This window comes from Lissotriton vulgaris, chromosome 12 (genome assembly GCF_964263255.1).
Source record: "Lissotriton vulgaris chromosome 12, aLisVul1.2, whole genome shotgun sequence".
NCBI lineage: Eukaryota > Metazoa > Chordata > Amphibia > Caudata > Salamandridae > Lissotriton > Lissotriton vulgaris.
In genome coordinates this window covers 426,395,255-426,408,281 of record NC_141700.1, presented here as the reverse complement: position 1 = coordinate 426,408,281, position 13,027 = coordinate 426,395,255, and positions in this window count along the sequence as shown.

The window sequence follows — 13,027 nt, the reverse complement described above, 5'->3', positions numbered from 1 at the left end:
TATATATATATATTACCTACTGGCGGTCGCCAGTAGGTATATATAGTTAGGATTTTTACTCTATGTAACTTTTGAAAATTCTATGTCTAATAACTTTGGCGTTTGTGGACGGAATCGGCTGAAATGTTCAGGAAAATGGCACATTTTGTTTCTGAGCAGCCCCTGAAAATTTGGGGGGGTTTCGTCAAGGGGGGGCCGAGAAAAAAGGGGGGTCCCAAAACGCGTTTTTAACATTGAGTTTTCCATAGGGCGTTTGGCCTCACTTTTAGCTCGAACGGCTGAATGGATTTGCACGAAACTTGGCAAAATTGTAGGGACTGTTAGCCCGATGTGCCTTTGCTGGGTCTCAATATATGTGCTCCAGTGGATTTTGAGAAATTAACGTTTAAAAAAACAGATATATCTGTGACAGCGTCCCGGATAGCGCTCCAGTTCGCCTACTTTTCGCGTAACGGAGCTTTGCGTAGCGAAGCTGATTGGCTCTCCGGTGTCTGTCAACATTCTAAACAGTCCGGAGCGGCCGCCATCTTGTCTCTTGGTAGGATCGAGAGACAAGAGGAGGAGAAAAAGGAAGGGGGAATTTAATGAAAGGGGGCAAGGTAGACCCCTCTTGACCCCCTAGGAATGATGTTGGAGTTATTAAAGGGTCCCGTGGGGCAAATAAAAAAAAATTTATTTTTCGCGGTAGAAGCGCTTTCCTGTTCGCGAACCGGTAGCGAAATGGGAATTCGCCATTTTGTGTTTCGGTAATTAAATTACAAGATGGAGGAAAAACAATGTGAGAAATGGGTATAAGGGGGTACGGGAGACGTATCCTGACCCCCTATGTTTTCTGAGGGTGGCTGAGGATGCTCATATATGTTGATACATGTCTTCCAGCAGCTGCGCGTGAGCGTTTTTTTTTTTTTGCTGCGTGACGTCTGTTAACGTTCGATTCGAAGGAAATCAGGAAGTGTTGACCGCCATTTTGACACTGCGAGTAAATATATTGTTAAAAATAATTGTTATAAATTAATCCGTATTGATAAACATTGTCTGCGCCATCTTGCTTTTTTTCCAATGGCACACTTTTGTCGTGCACGGCAGCCGTTTTAGATGCCTTGACCAGACCCACTCTCTGCACGCCGCCGATCGTGACGTCTGTTAACGTTCGATTCGAAGGAAATCAGGAAGTGTTGACCGCCATTTTGACACTGCGAGTAAATATATTGTTAAAAATAATTGTTATAAATTAATTCGTATTGATAAACATTGTCTGCGCCATCTTGCTTTTTTTTCAATGCCACACTTTTGTCGTGCACAGCAGCCATTTTAGATGCCTTGACCAGACCCACTCTCTGCACGCCGCCGATCCTCAGCATGGCTCCCCACCCTCGCAAGAATCTCCCCCACGCACTGGTCACCCCCGCTCTCTGTCTTATGCATGGCCCATAAACCTCCCCCCATCTGCGCTGCTTTTCCCTGAGAATCACACCCTGTGCCCGCCCGACACCACCCTTTCACCCTATTCACTACCGCACCCTCTGACACTCCTCTTCCTCTGTGTCCGATTGTCCAGACCGGTCCCAGGCTATCACCTAGCCCTGCGGATGTAGTTTATGGCCCCAACTGTAAAGAATCACCCCTCTTCAAAGGAGTTACAGTAGATCAAGGCCCCCACCCCATGAGATCCGTCACATCACACGCGTTCCTACTATCTGATAACGATCCTGTATTGTGATTGGGGAGGGGATTCTCACTGTAAGGGTGTGTGGGACCGAGCCTGAAGCGGAAGATTCCAGGGATGCCATTTTGTACATCAAAGTCTTCACAATTATGTGTCACATTAAAAATATATAGCACTCCAACAAAGTAGTAGGATTATAACACTTTAATAACTTATAAATATATACATCGCAACAAAAACAGTAAACACCTTAAAACATTTTTATTAACCCCTTAACTGCTGCCGACGGCCAACGGTCGTCACGAGCACTACCTCCCCAGTGCTGCGCATGACCGTTGGCCGTCGAGCCAGCATTCGTTCTTCGAACGTTCAGCACTGGGCGCTGAACGTTCGAAGCTCTGATGAGGTTAAAACAGAAGCAACAATGGTCAGTAGCGGTCTGTTGTGCGAATAGTTCCAAGGCAGCAGAACGTGCTGAGTTCTGGATGGCACCCAGGTGAAGAACCATCCCTTCTTTAAACCCCATGGTGACCAACTATAGTTTATTCTCTATTTCGTTCCCTTGCCATAACAAAATAATAAAAGTCTTGGGTTATTTGTCTTTCTTTGTTCCTTAAGATGTCATTTGTGTCAACCTCTTCCGAGAATGCTGAAGCGTTAGGGATTTCCTTGTGTTTCTTAATAGCATTGGTGTCTGCACAGTTCTTTGTCAATTCTGTGAACATGACAGCTGCTTCATAGACAGACGATATCTTTGTTAAGTCATTAGTGTTAAGTGTGTCTGAAACTACAGTGCCCTTCTGTTTTACTTTCCTCAGACACTTCATAGTTTTGTGTGTTGTTCTTCTGAGCGACAATTATTCCAGAGGTTTCAGGTTCACTTGTTTTGTCCTGCAGTGAGTTAACAGCTTCAGAGACTTCATGTTTATTTGCTATGTCCTGCTGTGCGACAGCTGCTTCAGAGACGTCAGCCTCATTTGTTATGTTTGACTATATCCTGGACCTGCCCGGTCACGCCCAAAATGGCGATGGTATAAATGGGACTCGTAACTCCTTGTTGTGTACTGGTTGCCCAACCTTGATATCACGAGATACGTATGCACCGTATGCGCCCCTGGGTGCCGCACTGGTTTTGGTATCCTACAATGCTGCTCCGAAAAACAGCGTGGGGCGCCCGGGGGGGGGGTGGGGCTAGAGGCGGCGTGAATGGGCCTCTGCTGCTGTAGTGGGGCGCCCCTTTACCGTTTCAGTTGCCATTCCGCCCGCTTTTGCTACACTGTGCCTCTTCCGCCATTCAGCTGTTTACCGCCCGCTCTTGCGGCTACAGCGTCTCGCTCACCATGTAGTTGAGTTGTGCCCACTCTTGCGGTGCAGCGATAGGCGACTGCCACAGGACTCTTAAAATGGCGGATTTGGGCCTGGTCCACTAAAATGGCCCTGGGACACCTTGGAACTCGGACGCTTGTCTGCTAGGGCTTGGGCTCCATTCTCGAAAGCGTCCCCTCAGCCTTGAAGATTCTACAAAAGTCTTGGGGGCCCCCGACTCCCGCAGGCTTCCGGTGGGGAGCGGCTGCCATGATTGCTTGCGGAATGGCCACGACGGAGCTACGAGATGGTGGTGCTCTCATGCTGACGCCAGCTTCAGTCTGAAACATCCAGAAACACTGTAGATTATCAATTCGATGAGTTCCGGTGGAGCCCCAACGTGACCCGGTAGGGAAGAACTTGCCCTCCCCTTTTTTGAGTGATGGTTCTTGTTGCCTGTCCCCTCTGTTGTCATCTAACGGAACCTTTTTTGATTGCCGAGTGAGAAAAAAAAAGGTGGGTCTTTCATCGTTTGGGAAAAAAAAATGTTTTAATCCAATGAAAAGTGTTATTTTTAGGTCATATGATCAAGCCTTCCATCATTAGGAAACCAAAAGTAAAATGAACCAATGAAAAGTTTTATAAACAAGTCACATGACCTGTTATGCGGCTTTGGGTTATAAAAAGCATACAAAACCCGTTGGCTCATGAGGCGGCGTCAGTAGCGGACCGATGTGCGAATAGGCCGAAGGCACCACAACGCGCCGAGATCCGGATGGCACCGAGGTGGTGTCCAGCAAGTTGCACTGGTGTGGCCATCCTACAATGCTGCGCCGAAAGACGGCGTGGGGTGCCCGGGGGGAGGCAGCGCAAACGGCCCTCTTCCGCCTCCCCAGGTGGAGGCACCTCATGTGCAGTGCGGCGCCCCTTAGCGTTTCACTCGCCTTCCAGCCGAGTTGCGCCCGCACTTGCTGCTACAGTAGGTCGAAGGCAGCACAATGCGTCATGTTTATTTGCTATGTCCTGCTGTGCGTCAACTGCCTCAGAGACGTTAGCCTCATTTGTTATGTTTAACTATATCCTGGACCTGCCCGGTCGCGCCCAAAATGGCGCCGGTATAAATGGGACTCGTAACTCCTTGTTGTGTACTGGTTGCCCAACCTTGATATCACGAGATACGTATGCAGTTTTGAAGCACATGGCGGGCGGGGACGAGTACTGATTAAACATTTGGACATCCCTATTGATATTAAGTTCTGATGTGTTATTGATTACTGTACTATTGAAAGTTCGATTTAACGTCACCCATGGTACTTGCCCGCAAATGTATATTTAGATAATTTTATTGTAACTGGTCCTGTCGTACTTTAATTATAAAATGTACGTCCACCGATTCTGCAAATGTTAGACACCTTAGTTCTTGCAACCTAATGGGTCGCCCGTTAAGTTGTTCTACAGTGTAAATGTCCCCTCATCATATACGATTCCAGTTTGCTCCGTGGCCGGCTCACGTGGTTATAGGCCCGTATTTGTATACTGACATTTTCACAATAAAGGTTTTTAAAACAAAACATGGTAGTAGTATTTACATTTGAAAAGTTTTGAATAATAGCCACTGTTTTCGAATCAGTAAAAGGCAAGTGAAATAAAGCAGTCCAATTACATGACGGTTAAAAGGTATAATACGCAGGAACGCAGTAAAGATAAATGGTCAAGGGCTGTTGTGTTTTCTACTCCTGCAACATAAAGTGATCGATAAGAATCTGATATTCAGGCCTATCGGCGACTAAGACAGCAGGCCGAGCCTCTTTTGCTCAACGGCTCCCTCATGGGACGAAGAAACGCCCTTTTTCTCGAAATAGGAATAATTTACTTGCAGGACAGTTGTAAAGTTCCCGGAAAAATACATTAGCCTGGAACATTATAACATATATGTTTAAGAAAAAAAATGTTCGAAAGCAATGAAAAGCATTATTATGACCAAGCCTTTCATCATTAGAATAACAAAAGTAAAATGAACCAATGAAAAGTTTTATTAACAAGTCACATGACCTGTTATGCTTATGTTATGCGCTGCGCGCCGCGCTCTGGATCGCTTCCGGGAAGCTGCGCCTTGCGCACCGGAGTACTTCCGGGTGCGCTAACGCGGCGCGTCATATGACGCATTACGCGACAACGCAGGTCCAGAATATAGTCAAAATGTCTCCACCAACCAGCGGAAGGAACACAACCCCTTTCAGTAGTCCAAAAAGTTCTGTTAAATGACAACAGAAGGGACAGGCTACAAGAACCTTCAGTCAAAGAGGGGAGGGCAAGTTCTTCTCTACCTGTTCACGTTGGGGCTCCACCGGAACTTATAGAATTTGGGCTGGGTGGGCGGCGGAGCCGAGCTGTTTTGCAGCCATCATGGCGTCGAGCTCAGTTCATCTCACTAGTTTCGTATTTCTCATGAGGGGTAGTTCCTAATGTTTCTATTTTAGCGAGGTCAAAAAGAGATCCCATTAGTGGCCTACTGATTTTGCTCGATTCCTTTTGTTTTTTTAAATGATTTTTCACTATCTGCAAAGACTAAACAGAGTATTGCGACTCTGTGCTTGTTTGTTATTAGAGAATGAAGCAAAGAGATCCAATTCTAAAACAGTAAATGCTTGGATAACAATCAATCAAATGGAGAGAGAAGCAGGCACGACGGATTACAACTGGGGCAAAGGCCTGCGTTACCTACCCTTCACTATCTGCAAAGAGAAAGTACTCCTAAAAGAAAAAAAGGGGGGGGGGCAGCGTTCAAAGCACATCAGCGTGCATAGACACGAAAATGTTTTTACCTACCACGTACTTGACATTTTAAATTTTTCCATATTTGCTATTAAAAAACCATTGAAATTCACTGAAAAAACCATAGGCTATAGACCATATATAGTTAGGAATTAGCATTTACAAAACCTTAATTTACTCGCACAAAACCATAGAAATTCGCTTTATAGTTAGTTGCAATAACTATATATCGCGCACCCGCAATCCACTGCTGATGATGTCACATATTACATCATTCATGACATGGTCAGGGACATCACTGATGACATCACTGATGACATCTCAAATGACAACCCAGAACACTCTTTAAACCCCGTTCAACTTTTTTACCAATGTTTCCAAAGGATTCCATAGATTACTTTAATGAGCTAGTCATCCATGATTTGTAGGGATTATACACAAACCAAAAGTTATATGCATGTAAGAACAATGGATCCTGTCCTGGTGCCGGTTGGTGTCTGGAATCACAGGAAAGGAGAGTGAGCCGGTGATCGTGCAGGACGACGCCCGCTTACCGGGAAGGCATCCAAAAAGCGGGGCACAGGGTGACAGCAAGTTTCCCCCTCCACCCACTGGGGAATGAATTTTAACTGACATTTGCATCTGTTTGCTCACCCACTCGGGTGAAGTAATAAGGCGCACTACAACATCCAGGATGCATTGTGATCCAGCCATGCCCGTGATAGGCAGGCATTACTTTAAACGTGCGCAGAGACATTACGTGCTAGCAGTTGCTTTCATCACACGCCGCAGATGAAGGGAGAAGGTCCCGAAACGCGTCCGGCGTTCACATTTTGGGAGAGGTGCTGCTGTTTCACCGTGTGCTTGCAGGCTGCCAATAAATCCTTGAACGAAGTTTCTCCTTGTGGTCTCCCTCAATTAGAGTGCCTGCATTGATTGGATTTTTGCGGCCAGCTACGGTCGCGAGGAGAGGCCCGCCACAGAACAATGGATCCTGTCCTGGTGCCGGTTGGTGTCTGGAATCACAGGAAAGGAGAGTGAGCCGGTGATCGTGCAGGACGACGCCCACTTACCGGGAAGGCATCCAAAAAGCGGGGCACAGGGTGACAGCAAGTTTCCCCCTCCACCCACTGGGGAATGAATTTTAACTGACATTTGCATCTGTTTGCTCACCCACTCGGGTGAAGTAATAAGGCGCACTACAACATCCAGGATGCATTGTGATCCAGCCATGCCCGTGATAGGCAGGCATTACTTTAAACGTGCGCAGAGACATTACGTGCTAGCAGTTGCTTTCATCACACGCCGCAGATGAAGGGAGAAGGTCCCGAAACGCATCCGGCGTTCACATTTTGGGAGAGGTGCTGCTGTTTCACCGTGTGCTTGCAGGCTGCCAATAAATCCTTGAACGAAGTTTCTCCTTGTGGTCTCCCTCAATTAGAGTGCCTGCATTGATTGGATTTTTGCGGCCAGCTACGGTCGCGAGGAGAGGCCCGCCACAGAACAATGGATCCTGTCCTGGTGCCGGTTGGTGTCTGGAATCACAGGTAAGGAGAGTGAGCCGGTGATCGTGCAGGACGACGCCCGCTTACCGGGAAGGCATCCAAAAAGCGGGGCACAGGGTGACAGCAAGTTTCCCCCTCCACCCACTGGGGAATGAATTTTAACTGACATTTGCATCTGTTTGCTCACCCACTCGGGTGAAGTAATAAGGCGCACTACAACATCCAGGATGCATTGTGATCCAGCCATGCCCGTGATAGGCAGGCATTACTTTAAACGTGCGCAGAGACATTACGTGCTAGCATTTGCTTTCATCACACGCCGCAGATGAAGGGAGAAGGTCCCGAAACGCGTCCGGCGTTCACATTTTGGGAGAGGTGCTGCTGTTTCACCGTGTGCTTGCAGGCTGCCAATAAATCCTTGAACGAAGTTTCTCCTTGTGGTCTCCCTCAATTAGAGTGCCTGCATTGATTGGATATATATATATATATATATATATATATATATATATATATATATATATATATATATATATATATATATATATTCACTGAAAAAACCATAGGTTATAGACCATATATAGTTAGGAATTAGCATTTACAAAACCTTGAAAATTCACTGAAAAAACCATAGGTTATAGACCATATATAGTTAGGAATTCGCATTTACAAAACCTTATTTTACTCACACAAAACCATTGAAATTCCATATATAGTTAGTTGCACTAACTATATATCGCGCACCCGCAATCCACTGCTGATGATGTCACATATTACATCATTCATGACATGGTCAGTGACATCACTGATGACATCACTGATGACATCTCAAATGACAACCCAGAACACTCTTTAAACCCCGTTCAACTTTTTTACCAATGTTTCCAAAGGATTCCATAGATTACTTTAATGAGCTAGTCATCCATGATTTGTAGGGATTATACACAAACCAAAAGTTATATGCATGTAAGAGATATAGGATATGGAAAATGAGTGGAAAAATTACAAGCAAGGCCTGACATAGTTGTTAGACAGGCGGATAAGGCCGGGAATATCGTCCTATGGCCGATTGCTATGTACCAAGAAGAAGCAAAATCCCAACTTAGGGACAGGCAATGTTATCATTGACATCTGTTTTGTACCGTATACCTAAGGTGCATAAGAGTGTTACTAAGCCACCAGGTTGCCCAATTATATCGGTGATTGGAAGCCTATTTGAGAACACCTTAAGGTTTTTAGACATCTTTTTACAGGAGTTCGTATAAAATCTGTCATCTCACATGAAGGACACAGTGGACTTTTTTTAAAAACGGGTATATTATATCAAATGGGAGGAGAGTTTCTCTATGATAACTTTAGATATCTCCTCCCTCTATACCAGTATTTCTCATGAAGATGGTATAAGGGCGGTACAGTATTACTTGAGCTCCCAACCCTTAATGCTTTACAGACACACTGAAATGCCAGTTGACATGCTTATTTGGTGTCTGGAAAACAACATGTTCTTGTTTGGCAAAGATCGAGACCAGCAGATGAGAGGGACGGCAATGGGCACCTGCTTGGCCCCCAACTATGCTAATTTGCATATGGGCTGGTGGCAGGAGCAGGTGCTCGCCATACAGTATGACCGAGAAATGTCCGATAACTTGGTCCTTTGGACCCGTTATATTGACGATCTTTTTTGTAATTTGGTGAGGTTATTTACAATCAGCTTAGCCATTTGTTGAAAGCACTGACAATAACAATCTGAATTTGAGTTTTAAATCAAACATAAGTAAAGAGGAAGTCCAGTTTTTGGATTTAACAGTGCACATTGAGGAAGGCAAAATAAACACCAAAACATTTCGCAAGGAGATGGCGGGCAACACAATACTCCATGCCCGCAGCTTCCATCCTCCAAAGTTGGTGAATAGCATCCCTTATGCTGAAATCTAAGGATAAGAAGGAACTGTAGCTGCCCTAGCCAATTGTATCAATCCAAGAACAGCTCAATGCGAGATTTAAGCAAAGAGGCTACAGTAAATCAGTTTTAAAAGACGCAGGAGACAAAGCTAACGCTAAACCTAGAGATCAGTTTTATTTGCCAATCATCCAAAACAGAAAGATTCACAAACAGTGAAACCAGAATTCCACTTTATCGAAGGGTACAGCAAACAGCATAAGGAGTTAAGATCTATTAAGCAAAAACTTTGGCTTGTACTACGTGGGGATGTTTTCCTTAGACAAAAACTAGGGGTAGGGCCTTTCATAACATTTCGTAAGACAAGATACCTAAGGGATGCATGGGGGAGAAACAGCCTTGGAATCCCATCTACAACTTGGCTTGGTGAGAGCAAGGGCTTCAGGAGATGTCACAAGTTTAAGGCGTGGAAATATGGAGAGAATAAGACGGAAGCGCCCTTTTCTTTTTCAGATAAAATTGGTAGATCAGGAAGATGTTGACATTTAAAAGCCTTACGATGTAGCTGTTTTAAATTGTACATAGGTAGCACTTTTCGACCAGTGCACCAAAGGTTCCTACAGAATGTTAGAGCAATCAATAATAAAGACCAGGCATACCCCATGGCCAGACATTTTCAACAATTACATGAGAACAAGCTGGGTGTTCTGAGGTACTTTGTATTAGACCAAGTGCCGCCAAGACTCAGAGGGGGTAATAGGGAAAAATGCCTTAGACAGCTTGAATCAAGACACATTGTATGTTTTAACAGTAAGATACCCTATGGGCACAACACCAGGGAAGAGCTATATGTACATCTGGGAAAGCATCATATGTGGAGGGTGATCAGCATCCATTAACTAATAAGACACAGGTTAATAAATACAATCTTTGATCCACTCCTTTTTAATATTATGGAATTCTTGACATTTTTGCACATAGTTTCTTCACACAGCACTTAAAATTTTTGTATATGATATTTTGATTGGCCTATTGTGTCAGTTATCAGAGGGATCAAATGTTTGAGAGGAAAAATAATTGGACAAAGTAGTGGAAGAAGTTGAAAGTGGTTTAATATGAACATGCTTTGAAATGATCCGCCCTTTTGGGAACACAATTGTAAGATGCTAAGCAAATTGAATCGTAGTATAACTTTGGCACAAGCACTGGTCACTTTAATTGTCACAGCAACAGTGCACAAGAGCGCTTTCAACTATATTTGCTTCTAGAGTGTATTAAGCAGCCAGAATTGTTGGGTCGGTTGTCATGTCATGATAACAACTTCTAGCAATGGCACTTGTTTCTAAATGCCACACATATAAAACAAAAAGAATGTGGGTATTATTTAGTATGCATTTTCGCAATTCTATGTGTGAGGCTGCTTTCTCCTAAGGCGTGAGCCGGGAGATTTTATTATTTTTCGTTCTACTATTCTGCCCTTTTGCACATTGCATTGTTCCAATTGCTTGCTGCTTTACTGCCTGTCTATATGCTGCTAATTTGGGCTGAGGGGATTGTTTTTTAAACTGGCATTTTTAAAGCTTTTAACCTTTTATTAGATTCCATTTACCTGTGGATAGTTGGGCTGAAATTTGTTTTGGTGTGGCTGGGGAGGGCACCGGGATGCCCGAGCATTCGCGGCGGTAGTTGCTTTAGGCAACGGCCATCTTGAAGGCACTGGGTGGTTAGCGGTCTAGCTGCTTCCCAGGACAACATAAAAGGGAGCACTGACACAGGCGCATAAGGATGCTTTCTCCTGAGGTGTGAGCAGGGAGATTTTATGTTATGTTATGTTATCCAGGGTTTTATAAAGCGCACAGCTACTCTTCTTAGTGTCCCGGCGCTGGGTAAGTATGACTGAACTAGACAGGAAGAAAACCAAGTGTACCGTGGGCAAAGTATTGCGTTATTGCTGAAACAGCCATGTTTGCAGGGCTTTTCTGAAAGGACGCAGATCGTGGAGGAGTCTCGCAGCAAGCGGTATATCATTCCATAGCTTAGCCGCTTTCAGCCGAAAAGAGTGGCCTCCAATACGAGAGTATTTCACCACCGTAGTACATGCTAAAGCCAATGCGGCAGAGTGAAAAGAGCGCTGAGGATTATAAAATTGAACCCTCCTCCTCAAGTAAGGGGCACCGTACCCATGTAAAGCCTTGAAAGCCAGCACCAAGGCCTTGAACTGAATCCGCTTCCGAACCTCAGATGAGCTGACATTCCGGTCCTGGGGCCAAGAGAAAGGATAGCTCTGGCCGCCGCATTTTGCACTACTTGGAGGCAGGTGAGTAAATACTCTGGAAGCCCCAGATAAAGAATGTTAACATAGTCCAGCCTGGATCCAATCAAGGCCTGGACCACAATTCTCATGCAGGGGATTGAGAGCAAAGAAGGAAACTGTTTAATCATTTTCAAAAACCCAAATAACTGGCCAGCCACCGTCTGGACCTGCAGAGAGTCATCGATTTTTGTGCCAAGGTTTACTGATGATACTGGATTAGTTGGAGGGTGCATGTCCTGTGGCCACCAGTTTCGCCATAAGTTGGTAGAAGGGCAACCAAAGAACATGATCTCCGACTTGTAGGAATTACATTTCAGTTCATTCAACTGGAGCCAGGAGAACACCGCCGAGAGGCAGGCCATAATAGCTTCCCCCTTAAACTCCTAAACTTTGACGCATTTAAATAGAAGTTGGGTGTCGTCAGCATACAACGCTATTTTCGCTCCAGACAAAAAAGAAGCAAACCATTTGAGAACCGTCCCTTTAAAGCCAGCCTCCTGGAGTCTCTTCAGGAGTCGACTATGAGGGACGGTGTCAAAGGCTGCTGAAAGATCTAACAATATCAGCATAGCCTTGCCACCTTAATCCAGGACGTCTTTAATGGATTCTAAAATTCCCACAAGCGCTGTTTCGGTGCTGAAATTAGGGCGGAAACCAGATTGGCTCTGATGCAGGATGTTATTCGTCTCCAAAAAGGCAGAAGTAACTGAGTGAACATGTTTTTCCAGTACTTTGGAAAAAAAGGCAGAAGAGAAATTAGCCTATAATTAGCGAGAAGCTCTGGATCCAAATTGGATTTTTTTTAGAAGGGGAAGGATAAGAGCTTCCTTCCACTTGTCAGGAACCAGCCCCTGCTGCAGGGATGTATTCAAAATAGAGTTCACATAAGAATTAACGGAAGGAGCTATTAATGCCAAAGTAGACGCAGGGCAAGGGTCAGAAGGGGCCCCAGATTTTAGGCTCTTCAAAATGCCCAATGAAGTAGCCAATGTCAAAGGAGGAAACTCGAAGATGCAAGAGCCACTCTCCGGAGGGTCAGAGTGAGAGGGCATGTTATCCTGAATTTTAGCCTCAAGGGAGGTAGGAAATGTGTCCTGGATCTTTCTAATTTTATCAGCAAAAAATAGAGCAATCTGCTTCACCCATAGAGATGAAGGGGAGAAAGACCTAGGTACAGCATTCGGAGATGCAAATTCCTTTACTATTTTAAAAATCTCTTTATTTGTATTCCCAGCAGCTTCTATTCTAGATGAGAAAAAAAAATTCTCTTTGAGGATAAGTTTATGGTGCATTTTAAGTGCTTGTCTATAAGCAGTCTTTTCAAGACTCTCATAATTTTTCCACCATGCTCTCTCAAGTTTTTTTGCAGGTCCTCCTGCTTTCTTTAAGTGCAGGCGTGAACCAAGGAGCTGAGGTCAAGGCAGGGCGGGAAGAGGGCGGGGTGAGCTCTGCTGCCCGAAGCAGCAACCAATTGTTCAGGACAGTAACATCGTCTTCCACATTACCACTCAAAACGAGTGGATAGGAGCTGAGGGCCGCCCTCACCACTTCGGGTGTAATGCGAT